A 14,452-nucleotide genomic window follows, 5' to 3' on the forward strand; every position below is an offset into this window, starting at 1 on the left:
CAATAGGCTAAATCTTGTTTCTGTGCCACCCTATCACGTGTCCACAGCCTCTGGCCCTTATATTTATTGTGGTTTACCAAGCTAAGTGTCTGTTGTTCTTTGGTTTTGAACCTGACCTGTTTGTGTGTGGGTTTGGCATTCCATTGTTTGTGTTTTTTTTGGATCGCTTTTGGATCCACATATCTGAGTCTACTCTTACAGATTGTGAAGACACTGTAGCTGCATGTGTCTCATTTCAAACGCAACCTTCTGTCATTTCACAATTATGTTGTTACATGGCATAAGGACTTGCCTGAGTGTTATGAGACTTGCTCCCTTGGTCAAAATCAAGGGTTCCAGGATCTCTCCATATAAACCTCCCTCATACACTTGACAAAGTGTATCACTTCAAAATGGTGAGAAGGAAGTGCTTATACCTTTGCAAGTGTGTGTGTGTGTAGCCAGTATTGACTGTTAATCCTTGTAAGGCGTAATTACTGCAGTTTCATTCTTACTTTGGAATGTAATGGTTGCTTTTTCTGAAATGAGACAGCCTTGATGATGCAAGAAATGTGACACAGCTCACTACAACTCTCGCCCACACTCTCAAACAACAAAGCGAGTCACTCTTGCAAGTCACCACTGCTCTCTGTCACTTGCTCTGCTATCGGAAGTCAGTGTATCTATATGAAATCATCTGTGGTCTTATGAACAGTTGTTTAAACTCTACACTCTCAGAACTTTTTGTAGTTCTGAAACAACAGACAAGAAAACCTTTTAATAAATATATTATAAGCTCAAAAGCTTCAACAAATCTATTGAAAAACAAGCAGTTGTTGCTGCACTATTTTTATATTGCTGTTTTATGCTTGAGATCATGTGTTGTATGTTGAATCATGTTAAATATTTACATTTAAATTATTTGCTTGTCTTAATCTCAGCATCTTAAGATTTTATTATAATTATTTTTAAGGAATAATATGTGTTTAATTTTTTATATCATATACATTTTAAAGTTCTGGCATGTTCTACATAAAAAAGGAAAAACTAATTCTGGTAATTTTCTTCCAGGATATTATTCAGTAACTTTGTGGACATTTTAGTTAACCATTAAAGGGATAGTTCACCCAAAAATGAAAATTATGTCATTAATGACTCACCCTCATGTCGTTCCAAACCCGTAAGACCTCCGTTTATCTTCGGAACACAGTTTAATATATTTTATATTTAGTCAGAGAGCTTTCTGTCCCTCCATTGAAAATGTATGTACGGTATACTGTCCATGTCCAGAAAGGTAAGAAAAACATCATCAAAGTAGTCCATGTGACATCAGAGGGTCAGTTAGAATTTTTTGAAGCTCTGAAAATACATTTTGGTCCTTATCAGTTCCTTTATGAACCCTTTTCTAGATAGCAATAACGTTGTTGTTGTTGTTTCTTTTGTTATTATTATTATACATAATTAATCCAATTTCACTATAAAGACAGAACACCTTGATTGTCCATAACCTGTTTAATACATAAATATGCATTATAAACAAATCAACAAACACAAATAAATAAACAACAATTATCCATAAATATCCATTACAAACAGACCAACAAACACAAATAAATAAACAACATCCATAAATATGTATCACAAACAAACTAACAAACACATACATAAACAACAATAAATATCATGCATTTATATACATATACATTAATTTAATACATAATAAGAAAAATAGGCCATTGGGTGGCATATTGGTTTTGGCATTATGATACATTAAACAGTTTTCAATAAATGTCAGGGTGTCTCTCAACTTTGAAGCATATTTAGTGTTGAAGTTGAAGTGTAGAGCTGTTCATATGATCTACTTCACAGACCTCCTCCTCCACTTCCATCGTTATTTCTAAAAGAGTCTCTGCATCCAAGGCATGTCCCTTTATAAACAGCACAGGGTTGGGTGTATCTGGTTCCTAAACCAGGAGAAAATAATGTTATACTATAACAATATTTAGTAGTTAATGTGAAATTTAGTACACACATATATATATATATATATAGGCCCTAAATTAGCATATTGTGAAAAAGTTCATTATCTTCCATAATGTAATAATAAAAATTTAACTTTCATATATTTTAGATTCATTGCACACCAACTGAAATATTTCAGGTCTTTTATTGTTTTAATACTGATGATTTTGGCATACAGCTCATGAAAGCCCTAAATTCCTATCTCAAAAAATTAGCATATCATGAAAAGGTTCTCTAAACGAGCTATTAACCTAATCATCTGAATCAACTAATTAACTCTAAACACCTGCAAAAGATTCCTGAGGTTTTTAAAAACTCCCAGCCTGGTTCATTACTCAAAACCACAATCATGGGTAAGACTGCCGACCTGACTGCTGTCCAGAAGGCCATCATTGACACCCTCAAGCGAGAGGGTAAGACACAGAAAGTAATTTCTGAACGAATAGGCTGTTCACAGAGTGCTGTATCAAGGCACCTCAGTGGGAAGTCTGTGGGAAGGAAAAAGTGTGGCAAAAAAAATGATGCACAACGAGAAGAGGTGACCGGACCCTGAGGAAGATTGGAGCACTTCATGCTTCCATCTGCTGAAAAGCGTTATCGAGATGAAGATTTCGTTTTTCAACACGACCTGGCACCTGCTCACAGTGCCAAAACCACTGCTAAATGGTTTACTGACCATGGTATTACTGTGCTCAATTAGCCTGCCAACTCTCCTGACCTGAACCCCATAGAGAATCTGTGGGATATTGTGAAGAGAAAGTTGAGAGACGCAAAACCCAACACTCTGGATGAGTTTAAGGCCGCTATCGAAGCATCCTGGGCCTCCATAACACCTCAGCAGTGCCACAGGCTGATTGCCTCCATGCCACGCTGCATTGAAGCAGTCATTTCTGCAAAAGGATTCCCGACCAAGTATTGAGTGCATAACTGAACTTATTTATTTGAAGGTTGACTTTTTTTGTATTAAAAACACTTTTCTTTTATTGGTTGGATGAAATATGCTAATTTTTTGAGATAGGAATTTAGGGTTTTCATGAGCTGTATGCCAAAATCATCACTATTAAAACAATAAAAGACCTGAAATATTTCAGTTGGTGTGCAATGAATCTAAAATATATGAAAGTTAAATTTTTATCATTACATTATGGAAAATAATGAACTTTTTCACAATATACACATTTTTTGAGAAGGACCTGTAATATTCCAAAAATTAGTCTGTAATAAATCTTTTACTTTTTTAACCTGTCACAATGTAATAGAGGCTTTGAAAAGAAAGATGAGGCAGTGTAAACTATATTAATAATATACAAGAGATAATAGAGAGGGTGGCAAGTTGTCATGAAAAACTAAATTATGCATGGACACAAACTATAGAATAATTCCATTCTAAATACAAATGTTTAGAAGAAATCATAACCAAGAGGAGGGGTTGAAAAAGAACAAATTATAGATTTCGATATTATGGATGCAAATACACTCACCTCACTGATGACATAAAGAGATCTCTGACTCTCCTTTAATAGAAGTGGAAACAGCAGATCAGCAGCAACCATTCAGACCTATAATTGAAAATTTGTTGAATTTGTTGTGATTCTTAGCTTTACTGTTCATGCAAATCAGTGATTTATTACCTTTGATTTATAAGCTTTCCTTCAGCAACAAGAGGGTTTCATTGACCCCCGGGTGACCAGTGCCAATTGACGTATGAGTGGAGTGGATGAGTGGAGTGCGCCGTGTCCTGGGGATGTATAGGTGTCCCGGTTGGCAACCCGGCGAGGTGTTGGTAGGAGGCTCGGTTGGAGGAAGAGTTTCAGAAGACCAGGTTATAGGAGAGACAATGATACTTTCGGGAAGGATGGTTTCCGGAGTTTCAGATTTCTCTTCAAGAGCGTAGCATCTGGATAGGGTATCAGCCTTTATGTTTTTCACCCCTGGGCGGTACGAGATGGTGAATTGGAAGCGAGTGAAGAATAACGGCCAGCGGGCCTGTCTGGGATTGAGTCTTTTGGCTACTCGAAGGTACTCTAGGTTCTTATGGTCACTGAGGACCTGAAATGGGTGTTTGGCTCCCTCTAGCCAATGCCTCCATTCCTCCAGAGCTAGTTTGTTCCCGATTTCCTATGTCGTAATTTACCTCCGCCAGGTTGAGTTTCTGGGAGAAGAAGGCGCATGGATGGAAGCGGCTGGGATTCCCCTGCTGCTGAGACAGGACCGCTACCTTCTCCGGTGGTTGAGGTGTCCACTTCTACCCCGAAGGGCCGATCGGGATCGACCAGGAGTGGGGCGGTCGTAAATGCCTCTTTCAGGGTTTGGAAGGCTTCAGTGGCGGTAGAAGTCCAGGAGAGAGACTTAGGTTTCTGGCGGATGAGACTGGTAAGAGGACTGGTGATGGTACTGAAGTTGCTTATAAATAGTCTGTAGAAATTAGCGAAGCCAAGGAACCACTGCAACTCTTTGATGGTGGTTGGAGTGGGCCAATTCCTGACTGCGCTGACCTTCCCCTCGTCCATCAGGATGCCACAACTATTGATGGTATAGCCAAGGAACTGCACTGAAGGCTGATGGAAGGAAAATTTTTCGGCCTTGAGGTAGAGCTGGTAGTCCCTCAGGCGTTGCAGGACCTCTGTTCTGCCAGGCTCCGGGAGTAGATGAGGATATCATCGATATATACCGAGGCGAACTTCGTGGAAGAAATCCTGGAATAAAGAGCGGGCGTTAACAAGTCCATACGGCATGACACAATATTCGTAGTGACCAGTAGGGGTGAAGGCGGTCTTCCACTCGTCCCCCTCACGTATCTGAATGAGGTTGTAAGCACTGCGGAGGTCCAACTTAGTGAACACAGTGGCACCACGAGATGTTCCAAGGCAGCAGGGACGAGGGGAAGTGGGTATCTAAATTTAACTGTTATGTTATTGAGAGCTTGGTAGTCAATACATGGCCTCAAGCCTCCGTCCTTCTTCTCCACGAAGAAAAAGCTTGAAGCAGCATGGGAGGTAGATGGACAAATATAACCTTGGTCCAGCACCTCCTTGATGTAATCCTCCATGGCCTTCTCCTCGGGAATGGATAGGGGATATATCCTTCCCTTTGGCACTGGTTCACCCAGTAGCAGATCGATGGCACAGTTCCACTGCCGGTGTGGAGGCAGCTTGGAGGCCTGTTTAGGGCAGAAGACGTCACAGGGGGCGTAGCATTGAGGAATTGCGATGGACTGATTTTCAACAGGGCTCTCTATGGACGTGGAGTAGACTATGAGAGGTTCAGGGGAAGGTGTGACTGGAATTGGACAACCGGAGATACATGATTGGAAACAGGCCTCGCCCCACTCCAGGATCTTGCCCGTCTTCCAGGAAATCACGGGGTTGTGCTGCTCCAGCCACGGATGCCCTAGAATCACGTCAGCGGTGGATTCCTCCTGAACCAGCAGATGTATCTCCTCGTGATGGAGTAGTTCAGTTTGGAGGGATATGGGACCCACACTATGGCGCCCGCACCTCCTGCTTAGTGGCCTGCTGGTGATTGTGTGGACCTGGTAGGCTGACGGCGTGGCTGTGGTAGGGAGTTTGAGCTGACGGCAAAGGGTGCCGGAGATGAAGTTGCCGGCTGACCCAGAATCGAGGAGGGCGGAAACTGGAAGAGATATGTCGGCGGTAGTAAGTGTCACAACAGTGGTGAGTGGTTTCATTTGGTATCTTGAAGGAAGAATGGCACTCACCATGGGACGAGGAGGACGGACGGGGCATACTGCTATGGCATGCCCCGGGCCTGCACAGTAGAGACACAGATTCTGGGCCAGCCGTCTTTGATGCTCCGCCATAGTAAGGTGGTAGGAGTCTGGTCGGCAGAGTGGTGTGGAGGAATACGACTGGCCCGAGTAACCCCAGAGTGCAGTCTGGACGATGGGGCGGGGCGACACTTCGAGGCGGAGCGACACGTGTCGCCCCGCCCATATTTGTTTTTCCCCGCCTTTGACATTTTGCTCCGAGCCAGCAGGGGGCAGTTTGCGTTGAAAGAAACAGAACGGTGGCAACTGCAGCAGCAGAGTAATAACGCTATTCCAAGTTGATTGTATGAGGTGAGTAAAAGTGGTTGTGTAAATATAATATGAAGTGCGATGTTCGATCATTTATTTATCCATGGTAAGTTCAATTTGAATAATTATTATTAATAATTGTAATAAATTGCTTATTTTATTGTTCTTTGTGGATTGTAACAGTACACTTTGTACATGGCTTTAGTTCTTAGGTTTGATTTTACAGAGGTATGCGATTACATTTGTCAAGTTATTTGAACAGACATGCATGATTATTGTGTGTATATTATTATTATTATTTTTCAGGATGACATGATCAGGAGGTGGTGGTGTTCTGTTCTCCTGGACAGCTTCACTCCGCAAATGTATGTAGCTGTTTGAATGTTGCTACATGAAACATTACTCTGTACTATAACTAGCAATATACCTACCTCTTGACATTTGTTCTTTTAGAGCTTAACCACTGAGGAGAACTTCACCATTCACCATGTCTTCAGGCAGAGTCCAGCAAAGCAGGTTATTTGTGCACATACATTCATTAAGAACTAATAATTACATATGTGTGTACATGCAGAGGTATTTTAGTTATTACAGCTACATAGTTGTTCAGATGTGAAATTGGTATTATGTACAAGTACTATATTGGTCAGCACTGTGGATTATTTAATATATAGCTATCAGTTAACATCAGCATCAAAGACATTTAAAAACATTTCAGCTTAATTCATTTTCAGACAGCAGCGAGTTTTTTAAATAACTTCTGTTTGCGATCTTATGTGGATTTTGTTCACCATATAAGACAGAAATATTTATATTCAATGTAAAAGATCTTCATGTGGATCATGCATACATATATATACAAATATCTCACTGGATTATTACAATTAATGGCAAAATGAATGTGTGGAAATGTAAACTAATATATCCTACTGACACACAACAGCAAAAGATATAAATAATTGTCTTAAAACTGTTTTTTTTTTTCAATGTGAAAATACTAACATGCCTAATACTTCTGCACAGTACTGTATATATTAACATTTTATTAGTGTTATTATAAAAGAATGAGTATGCAGTTGTGACAACAATCTATAGAGTTTTTAATGAGAGTTTTAAAGCAAGGTTGTCTGTATTCAGTGTTTATATAATGTGTAATAACTTTTATATACATGTATAAATAAACCTATGTATGTTTTTGATTCAACAGCTTCCACTGGAAATCCTCAGGGAAGTTATTTTGTCGGCGGGTGACTCTGCATATTTGACACTTTCTCTGATTTGCAGATGGTTAAGGGATGTGCTCCGAAGTTTTTTGGAAAGCGGCACAGTTTGTCTGGCTAGACAGTAAGATTTCCCCGTTTAATGCTCATTCTCCAATTGAATTTTGTAGTAGAAGGCTGTTAAACTTTTTTTGTATTATTATTATTATCTTTCATGTATTTTGTCTTTACACTATAAGTTGTGGCCAACTGGAAGAATTGTCCTCCTGTCTCCTGACCGGAACGAGTTCAGACGGATGTACAGCATCAGGGAATGCGTGCAGTGCAGAGCCCTTTTCAAGTTTAACCCACCAGGGTACAGGGAAGAGGCCGGCGTGGTGATCTTCTGGGCTTTTGTTTACACAGGATTTTGTTCCAAGGACTGTTTTTTTTTTTTTTTTTTTTTTTTTGCGGCATGAAACACATTTGTGTGTTAAGTTCATTGAAGGGAAATAGAGAATGGACTGAGATCAACTGGTTTTGATGTATTAATTGATGTCATTTAAAGTTCAACTTTGCAGTGTATAATGTTTTAATAAAAAAGCTATGGAAAACACGTGCATGACAACAGGTTTCAGTCATTTACATCAGTCTATCATTCTTTAAGGTTTCTCATATTTGATGATAGCATCATTTGCTATGCATTGCTCATAATGAATTCTTTATTAATTTGTGACAGGATTGTGAGGATTAATGAGGTTTTCAGTAGTGCAGTTCAGAAAACAAATAACAGAAAGTAACAAGTGTTTTTGGGCAAGTTCTTTAGAACCTGTATAGTTCCTTGCAAATGGATTTATTGTAGTAAAAATATTTGTTGGCATATTAAATTACTGTGAGCTGTAATTATAAAAACACCATAGTTTTACTATAGTTACTGTAGCAGAACCATGGTAAATTTTCGTAGGGGCCAAGGGGATGTTCAGAATATTATTGGTGACGTTCAGAGACTGGTGACAATTTGTTACACACACGACGCACATAAATAAATTATATATATATATATATATGTATGTATGTATATATGTATGTATATGTATGTATGTATATATATGTATGTATGTATATATATATATATATATATATATAATTTGAATATATAAATCAAGGTACTCCATGACTATCTACATAACCATACTTCGCATAATATTGCCGTGTCATTTTCAAACCAGCGAGTAATGCCGAGGTAGCGTCTACAGCCATTGAGGGAGTAGACCATTTATTTCTATTCTGTTCGTCGTAATCCAAAACTCTTTGTATTTATACGGGATGTTGTGGAAATGCAACAATAAATGCAAAAACACAACATTTATATTCACTTTTTAATTTATATTAAAAGTTTATTCATCTGAGTGTCTACTTCCGCATTCCAATCCTGCTAATAGCGTCATAATTCTCTATACCAATAAGCTGTAAAATCGTCACTCATCTGTACACCAATAAGCTCATCTTAATCATAAACCAATAACCGCTGAGGTGGGCGGGGCGACACGTGCCGCTCCGCCCCAACGTGTCGCCCCGCCCCATCGTCCAGACTGCACTCTGGGATACTTGACTGGCCCTGGTGCTCTTCTAAGCACAACTGCATACGAGTGGCGAAGCGGATGGACAGCTGGATGAATCACTCGAGTCTGATGGTATCCTTGTATGCAGCGAGATGCAACCGCACTCTAGTTTCCAATCCCTGATAGTAGGTCATCAGTAAAGCCTGTTCGTTCCATCCACTGGAGGCCGCTAGAGTCCTAAACTGAAGGGTATATTCACTGACAGACATTTTTCCCTGTTTTAGATTATACAGCTTCTCACCAATGGAAGAGTCCCAACGAGTAACAAAATGAAGATGTTTATTAACACAGACACAAGCAGAGGAGCAGGGAGTGATGAGTGAATATGAAGAAGGATCCGTGCTGGTTGGGTGAAGACTTCTTTGAGGGACAGTGAGCCATACACATGCACACAGGGGATCTGAGTCTTGGGAGAATCGCTGGAGAGAGTAGAAGTGGAGTTAGTCCTTATAATAAGCATACAGGAATGATCTTGTCGCGAACGTGACCGGACAAAGCTTGAGTGCGTGTGTGTGGCTTTTATGGTGCTGAGGTGATTGGATAGTGATGTGGATCAGGTGGGTATGATTAGAATTCTGGTGAGGGTGTGCGCCGTGATTGAGTGGAGGTGGAACCTGGCGTGTTTGTAACACCTGCAACAAATGTAATTTTTTCTTCATCATTAATCAAAGGTGATCTTTCTTTTTTGAATTTGTTTTTAAGCACATCTGCCAGTCTTTTCTCTCAAGAGCTGGTATTTGGTAACAAGGGCTGAAGACAACTTGTGTTCACCAGTTGCATACCTGAAAATCAGTGTTTGGAATAACGGCGTTTAAAAAAGTTAGTAACGCGGTAATCTAACTAATTACTTTTCCCGTCGTTACAACGCTGTTAACGTTACTGAACGTTAAAGAGCCACACAAATGGGAAATCAAAAATTACCTGTATTACAGTGTATGATGTAGCTGTCCATCTGTGTAAACAATGTGCAAATAATTAAACAAAAAGTACACGATTTATAAAGTTATTGGCTTCTAAAGTAAGGAGTCAACTCTGAATCGCTGAAACGAGTCGTTATAGATTTCAAATCTTTTGCCCATCTCTATGTACGTCACTAGGAGCACTTTGCATAATAATCTCCGCCTACCTACTGCCCCACCCCCACACACAGACGCTCTGTTTGGTGTGAGAGCATCATGTCAAGGAGACCGTTTGTTTTATTTTCACTGCCAAAGAATAAAGATCAGAAGAACTAATGGCTAAAATTCATTTTCACCACAATACCAGAGCAGTACAACAAATCCCTTTTGTTGTGTTCACAACATTTCACTGATGACTGCTTTTCTAATCTCGGTGAGTACAGCGGGATTTTCAAAGCGTTTGGCCATAAAAGATGGTTCATTACAAACTTTATTTAGAACAACGAGCATCTCCGAATCACAACGCAAAGTATGATTATGAAGTTATGTGTCTGTTTTCTCCCGAGCATCTTATCAGTATGTGTGCTGTCTGCAGCCTTTGTTTGTGCTGATCGTCATGTACAAACACGTCATTAAAATGAAGTGTAACTCCGTGAATACTCATCGAAGAGACATGAGATAGATATCTATAGAAAGCTTGACATGTCTACTTTAAAACTAAACAAGTGCTGCTAACAGATATTCTGTGATAAAGTAATCCATATGAAAACAACGCGATGTCTGTTTTTCATGTCTCCCTTCGTTATATCCAATGTGACCACGCCCCCGCGATGAACGTGCTATTTAGATTCAAACTGAAGCGCGCGGCTTGAATACACCCACACAGAAGAAAAAGTAGCGAGGCTGTTCAAGTTTTTTATTTTACTGTTTGCTTCGCGATGAGAGGACATAATTCACCCCAAACAGATGGTAACGCATTGTTTACCATGAAGTTGTGTGCGGAACAACCAATCCAAACTGGTTATGTTAGTTGACCAATCAGAACACATTATGCTACCGAAAGGTGGGGTTTAAGGAAATTGAATCTTTTGAACAGCTTCGCGCGAACCGTTTGGGGATCTCTGAGAATTGAGGTAATTTTAAAATGATATTTTGACAAAATGACAATGTTTTTTAACCTTGGATGGATTTAAACCTACAGGACTTATAAACAGTGATAGGAAGCTTAGAATTTTCATCCTACTTGCTCTTTAAATGTGGTGTGTGTTACTATGCATTGATTTAATAAACTATGCAATCCGAACCCCCTGGCTCACACAGCGAGTGAGCAGGTGGGTTAATGATGAGATAAGCGGTTGTGATTGGCTAAGGCAGAGTCATGTGTTTCATGGTAGCCAATCAGAGCCAGTCTTTTTACACACATGCCGGCACACGCGACTGCGCCAGCGGCGCCAAACACACAAACACACACACACACACACACACACGCAACAGCTACAAAGAGTTTCGCAGCAGAGATAGCGAGTCGGGAGTAATCCGATGAAAAGTTGGCATTTTCAAGGTGAAGATATAAGCACTACTTCAGATTAATTGTGGTCAAAGGCAAGAACGTGCATGTAATGTGTACATGTAATGTGTGACACGCATCTACAAAGCTAGCGGCAAAAACACTTTTCTTACAAAGATAATACTTGAACTGCAGGATAAAACTCTTGCTGTCTGTTGACATGCAATAAATAAAGAAAGTTATGTACCTGTCTGTTCTACTCATTTCCACTGACTTGTGAAAACTGCAAAAAAAAAAAAAAAAAAAAAAAAAAGTACAAATTCTCTGACATGTAGCAACTTTTTTTTTTTTTTACAGTAATGCAAATAGTTACTTTCCCTGGTAACGAGTTACTTTTATTATAGAGTAATTCAGTTACTAACTCAGTTACTTTTTGGAACAAGTAGTGAGTAACTATAACTAATTACTTTTTTAAAGTAACGTTCCCAACACTGCTGAAAATAGAGAAAAACGTTTTTTCCTAATCATTCTCTAAAATTATTAACTTACTGCATGGAAATTACCATGTATATATGCATTTAATCAAACAGACCTTGAATTGTTGGTTGCAGAAAGGTGCATGTTAGTACGGTAAAAACAGCTCAATGAACTGCAAAGATAACAATATAGTTCAGCTAAACATATGTAGACACCTGACCTGACCATCACTCCTAATTAAATTAAATTTAAATTAAATAAAGTACATACAAACAGTATTATTTTAATTCAACATACTATTTTATAGGGAGAAGGGTGTCAATAGCATCCTGGTCCTGCTGTCGTCCAGGTTCAGTTCTACATGAATGAAGTAGCAGCACATGATCAAACAATAAGTGTAGCTCGCAGCGCCCTCTGCTGGTGAAAATAATAAATGCACAAGTGCTCTGCTAACCAGCAGGCTAAAATCTTTACAAATCTTGAAATAAAACATCTGAGAAAAGGTCTTGAGGTGTTTTAGTAACCATGATATATGCAGAATAATTTACTCTGGACGAGTAAACTTACTTAATATTGTGGCGACATTAACATATTGTGTGCTTAAAGGTGCCATATGCAAAAATTGAGGTAAAAATATCCATAACATGACCTACACGCATCAAAAGAATGAGAAGAAATAAGGGCGATGATGTCATTAAAAAAATGTCAAGTTATAGTGCTGCAGAGATATCAACCTTAATTAGCATTAGCATTACTAGCCCCGGCCCGACAGGTGTCGTAATACCAGTTTCGGCCATGGGAGGCGGTATGCGGGCAACATAACCACCAGCCAACCTGCAATACACTAATAACTTGCACGGCTTGTGGGCGTACTTTAACCTGATGTCAATCGTGTGGAAAGTACAGCCCACAACTTCATTTCATGACTAAAGCCCTTGGCAAGAGACCACCACCCGCTACAGGGAAACAACCGCGCTCGGAATCACAAATCAAATCCGATAAGAAAAGGAGCCGAACCAGAGTAAACATTACCCATTGTATTATATCATAACTAACCTGCTCTGTCTAGCCAGCACTTTTAAATTTGCCAAGATGTCAGGCACTCTGGCTCCCGGTAAACATTTGACTATGGTGGCTGGTGTCTCTATATTCACGTTCCGTACAATAGAATCACCAATAACTAGAGCACTTTCATCATGTTTCTCAGTGGGTGCATCACTGAGTGGGGAGAACCTGTTTAATGTTTTGATCGGAACAGAAGAGTGGTGTTTTGACCGACAACTACGCTGCCTCACCGTCACCCAGTTGCCCTGCTGCAGGGGCTCTGTTGCCGGAACCCAACAATGTACAGGAATCCCTGAGATAGACGCATCCAAAGCCGTAACTAGAGCCCTAAAAATTCTTACTGTCCTCAATTAAAGTTTGGATGCGTGTCTCTAATTCTGAAATCTTCTCTGTCAGCCTAACTATTTCCCTGCATTTATCACATGTGAATCCCTCATCAGCGACAGAGATAGATAAACTGTACATGTGGCAAGAGGTGCAAAAAACGATAGCAGGCGAAGCCATTACTCACCGTGCTTGATGAAATATTCTCTACCTAACATTGTTCGGGAGGCAGAGACACACTCTTGCAGTTTAAATCTCTTTAACCTGGTTTACACATAACAGACTAATATGCTTTTAATATCCAAATCCGTTAAAGCATTTTTATGCTGCATTAATTAGGTAAACTGGAACCGGGAAAATTTCCATAACATCCGATTTACTTGCTACATCATTAGAAGAATGGCATCTATGCTAATATTAGTCTGTTTCTCTCTTATTCCGAGGTCATCGTAGCCACCAGATCCAGTCTGTTTCCAGATCAGAGGGTCACTGCACTGCACTGGCTTGCTTAGTTGGGGTCACTTCATCTACAGCGATATTGTTGACTTGATTGCAAATAAAATCACAGACAATATTTAAAATGAACAGAGAAGACATCACTGAATTCAATGATGAACTGCCTTTAACTATCATTTTGCATTATTGATACACTGTTTTCCTAATGAATGTTGTTCAGTTGCTTTGACGCAATGTATTTTGTTTAAAGCAATATATAAATAAAGGTGACGACTTTAAAAAAAGTGAAATTTGTCATTGATACTGTACTGTAATCTATTTTATACTACCGTTCTTGATGAGAGAACTTTCATTGTTAATACAGCTAATATTGTAGTTGTAGGGAAATTGATTAGTAGTCAAATGTTTCTTACATATAGTGTATTTTTGAAGCACAATTATGCTTGTAATGGAAATGCTTCATGAACTATTTCCATTTACATTTTATGCCATTTCTTTGGTTCAAAATTAGGATTCAAATTAATAGGTTAATGTGTAAAGGGACTGAATTATTATTATTTTATTTTATTTTTTAATGCAACACCTTTGCTTCACCAATGAAGTTCAACGTAGATCTCCGTCATGGTCTTCCATGAAGATAATTCATATCACCATGTTTAGAATTTTTCTCTTGAAAGCAAGCTTGATAGTATTGCAATAAAAATGCCTTTCTTTTGCGAATCCTTTTAAATCCAATTAAATTACTTTTATGGATTAACAAGTAATTATGTTCATTACTTAATTGGGGGAAATGCCTTCTACAAGGTAATTAAGGAATAGAATTAAAATCACAATGTGTATGTAGAGATATAATTAAGGCAAATAAA

General features: G+C 39.2%; 1 long non-coding RNA gene across 1 annotated transcript; it reads left to right on the plus strand.

Annotated features, from left to right (window-relative positions):
• Positions 1-6,491: 6,491 nt before the first annotated feature.
• On the plus strand, positions 6,492-7,551 carry LOC113072458 (uncharacterized). The gene is made up of 3 exons (XR_003280298.1): positions 6,492-6,553; positions 7,245-7,381; positions 7,497-7,551. It is a non-coding gene; the product is annotated as an uncharacterized LOC113072458 (long non-coding RNA).
• The last annotated feature ends 6,901 nt before the right edge of the window (positions 7,552-14,452 follow it).

This window comes from Carassius auratus, unplaced genomic scaffold (assembly GCF_003368295.1).
Source record: "Carassius auratus strain Wakin unplaced genomic scaffold, ASM336829v1 scaf_tig00009130, whole genome shotgun sequence".
NCBI lineage: Eukaryota > Metazoa > Chordata > Actinopteri > Cypriniformes > Cyprinidae > Carassius > Carassius auratus.